The 4,404-nt window shown below is 39.8% G+C and overlaps 1 protein-coding gene across 1 annotated transcript in view; it reads left to right on the forward strand.

Annotated features, from left to right (window-relative positions):
- The window catches only part of LOC101849034 (CX3C chemokine receptor 1-like), a 215,233-nt gene that overhangs the window by 27,374 nt on the left and 183,455 nt on the right, over nt 1–4,404 (forward strand). The gene's annotated exons all lie outside the window — the stretch shown is intronic.

Raw genomic sequence — 4,404 nt, forward strand, 5'->3', positions numbered from 1 at the left:
GAAGAAGAAGAAGAAGAAGAAGAAGAAGAAGAAGAAGAAGAAGAAGAAGAAGAGCAAAAGCATATTCATTCTCATAGTGGTCATTTGCATTAAAGAGTATGGTCACCTTGCTATAGAATCATTGCTCTTATCCACTTCAAAGTTTACTTCTGGATCTGATTTCCAGTCAAGAGGATGAAGTACGTGAACCACTCGTTAAAAACCTGTAGATACATCTAAATATAGCAAAGTGTGTTGAATTCTACTTTCCCATTACAAATTATTACTACTTTTGCCTCTTTTGGTAGTTTAAAGCGGACCAGGTCTCTGTCCTCTCTCTCTCTCTCTCTCTCTCTCTCTCTCTCCCCCTCTCTCTCCCTTTCTCTCTCCCACCCTACCGGCCACATTAAGCACACAGAAACCCTTTCTCTTCTTCGACCAACGCGAAGTACCTCCATTAGTGTCAAAGAATGTACTCCTTTCTAAAAATCAGAATTCATATTGGTTGGGAAATCTGATACCAAAGATGTTTCAGCTTTGATCCTTGTATACGTTCTGGTACAATTTTTAGTTCTCTTATTTGATTCTTTTTAAGCTTAAAACAGAACATGTTTTACTCACGGCTGAGTAGGTGCGTCTTGGAAAACCCACATTAAAAAATAAAAGGGAGAATGGACTTCATTTTAACCTGAGCTTTAGACATGTCTGTCAAGTTGATATTTAGTTGTGTCTCAAAGCGAGTGACCACCCTTCCCCCACTCCCCCTCTTCTTTGCTTACTAGAGTTTAAAGGCACTCGGTTTTTCAAACAATAAACCAATGTCGAATTTTTTCCTAACAGATTGTAGGAATCCTTCGCTTTAACATTACCTTTTGCGATTTGAAATGTTAGACTGGTGTCTCTGGTGTTGCGATTAAGCGGTTCGTTCGCAGCCGCACAAAAAAAGAACAGAAAAATAAGTTCGTTTCTTGTGTGAGAAGGATTTTTATCGAAGTATCTCCACCATTCTACTGTCATGTTGTAACTCTCTCAGCCAGGACTGGCCTTAATAAACATGGTTCAAGCCCGCCTTCCAAGTGATTAAAATTGTGTAGATGGGAGCATACAAAACCCTCAGAAAAAAAGAATAAGAAGGAAAACAAAAGTCAGTCTTTTAGAAGGGCGTAAATGCTTCCTTCATTTGATTGACTGCTTGAGTTTGTCAGTGACGGCTGCTAACCAAACGCAAGCCTGGCTCTAGGCCTACACCAGAAACAAAAGCACCATCTGGATTATGACTGAACTCCTCTGGGCCCCTGACTTTTTCTGCAGCTACTCCATTGCTTCATTCTACACTTGTCTTTCCGCCATACCTCTGATCTTAAGGTAGGTAAGATTTAACGCCTAGCCTTCTCAGGTACCGGCGAAAAATCTCCGAGGTCCCGTGTGCAATTTGCGCACGTTAAAAGATTTCTTTGTGGTCCAAAATCGATCAGAGTAGGCTTCGGCTTCCACCAATTCCTACCAAACCGAAAATTATTCAATGTGTCACGCGTGCGTATATGACCTTATGCAGTTGAGACCGCCGTAAAACACTTACCTAAGGAAACAAAACAGATGACGGAATCGAACAGGCTGGCTTTTAAATACCGGGCGAGAACACTATAAGTAGGAAAGGTGACCTTCGAAGACGTGAAAACAAAGCAAACGTAAATGATGCATTCTGGGAGACCGAATTTCAATGTCATCACCGTCTCAGCTATGACCGTAATCATCCTATTTTTCAGGGATCCGTGTGAATGAAGCTTGCTCATTAATCGCCGAGTGTCAGGCTGGATGATGCTAGCCTTTTTCTTTTCCCCAGTGTCATGCTTTTGTTTATTGCGCCTGGATGTTATCAAGACTGCAAAAATTATTGCAGCTAACTAAAAATATAATGTTATGCTGCCTGCACAAATTATGGCAACGTTATCAGTGGCAGTTAATCTAATACAAAGGCCCCCACGCTTCTGAAAAAATAATTAATTTTGGAAATTCCTTTCAGAAGAGGGCAGCGGTAATTAATTTATATAAATGTTCGATTTTTAAAATGGAAGTTATTTTGGCTAAGCTTTTCAACAGAAATAACTTTACATAAATTTTCAAAGCAGAATAATATGCCCATTCTTAAAGTGCATGTCCTTGCTCGCCCCACATGTTACTGTTGACAGATTTCCTTTTCATCACATAGAATACAACACTCAGCTTTTTAATAAAAAGGAAAACAAGAAAACAGAGGCAGATAGGTCGATAGACAAACAGTAATACAGATGGATTGGTAAGCACACAGACAGTCAAGTAGGTAGACAAAAATAGCATTCTATTTAAAATAGATGGATATTTAGATGGATGGACGCATAGCTAGACATACAGGTGGCTAGTAAGCTGGATATATATAGCTAGATAGCTAGATAGATAGACGATAGATAGATAGATGATAAATAAATAGATAGATAGATAGATAGATAGATAGATAGATAGCTACTAGCTAGCTAGCTAGCTAGCTAGCTAGATAGATAGATAGATAGATAGATAGATAGCTACTAGCTAGCTAGCTAGCTAGCTAGATAGATAGATAGATAGATATATGGATAGATAATATATAGATAGATAGATAAATGGATAGATAGATAGATAGATAGATAGATAGATAGATAGATAGATAGATAGATAGATGGATAGATAGATAGATAGACAGATAGGAACGTCTGGGATGGGGCAAAGGTTGTGGTCGGAGGTGAAAAGTTTTTTAAAAAGATGCTTGAAAATCCTCATACACAGCCACACATACATACACACACACACACACACACACACACACAAACACACACACAAACTCCCACACACAAACACACAAACACCCCCCCCCACCACACACTCTCAAACATACACACACACACACACACAAACACACACACGCACACACACAAACACACACACACACACACACACACAAACACACACAAAAATGCCAAGTGGAATGTTTTGGTTTCTCTCAGAGACCGCTTTCCGGACAAATAAATAACAACAAGGAAACGGTTTCAGTATCATTGTCTGGAGACAGAACGCCTTTGGCGCACCCAAGTGAACCAGGAGAGACAGAAGAACGTCGATGGGTTGCGGACCACATTTGAATGAAAGTGCAAGTTTTGTTGATAACTTTTTTTTTTCTTTCTATGCCTTGGCCTTTCAATGATTGCGATAAGTGCTCAATCAATTCTTACATGAAGGTGGAAATTATCTTGAGATTCGTTTGGAAATTTGATAATCTACTATTTCAAGATGTCATATAAAATTAAAAAGTTGACATTTTAAGGAGTCTGTCTCTCTGTCTGCTTGTCTGTCTGTCTGTCTGTCTGTCTGTCTGTCTGTCTGTCTGTCTGTCTGTCTGTCTTTCTGTCTTTCTGTCTGTCTGTCTGTCTGTCTGTCTCTCTGTCTGTCAGTTGATGAATGATTTAACGTACCTCTAAATTTTAACAGTCGAACTTGCTCTGACGGTCACCTGTACAAATGAACACTCTCACCCTCCCCCAAATTGTCCTTGCGTTTAAAAAAAAATATTGTAATGATACTGTCTAAGAAGTCTATACCTCTATAAGACAACCGTCTTTCCTCCTCAACAATGGATGTCCCTCTTTCTGAAGCCTTTCTACTGCTACCCCTTGACTCCTTCTTACTACCGTCTTTCAGCCATATCCTTGATCTTAGGGTAGGTAAAATTAACACCTAGCTTTCTCGGAGGTCTCGTTTTCAAGTTAAAGGTCTCTTGGTCGTCCAAAATCGATAAGAGTAGGCTTTGGCCACCACTCGGGCATAATTTCAAAATTTCCTACCAACTTAAAGTGTCCCGCACGCTCATATGACCTGACGCAATTGCGAGCCTCATGAAACACTTACCAAAAAAATGGATGGCCGTCTCGCACAACTTCCACTGTATTTAAATAAAAGAATAAATCATTCACAGATATTAGATTTAGCAGCACGAGGCCTGTGGCGATCAAACCTCTTTATGATCTCACCTTTCCCACGGCGAAGCGATGCCGAGGACAATTTAATCATTTCACATAACTTCTATCACTGTGTGATTTGACGAAACAAAACTTCGTGACTGACATGTTGTCATAAGGAAGCGCTCGAGGGGCAAAATAATTGTATGGAAAAAATCAACATTATATGAATTTGATGCTCGCCATAACAATAATATTTGTCGGCATAGCAGCTCGGTGTTTGAGGTTGTGATGGATTCGGTGTATGAAAAAACAATGAAGGTGTAAACCAACCCACAGAAGTAGGGGGATGGACAGAGTGCGACATCAATTTTTGGAAGTTAAATGATACTGGAATAGTTGAATAATGTTTATGGTAGAGTGAAAAAAGGGAGAAAGACAGAGAGGGGGAAAGGGGGGG

The sequence above is a fragment of the Aplysia californica genome, unplaced genomic scaffold, assembly GCF_000002075.1.
Source record: "Aplysia californica isolate F4 #8 unplaced genomic scaffold, AplCal3.0 scaffold00045, whole genome shotgun sequence".
Taxonomy (NCBI): Eukaryota; Metazoa; Mollusca; class Gastropoda; order Aplysiida; family Aplysiidae; genus Aplysia; species Aplysia californica.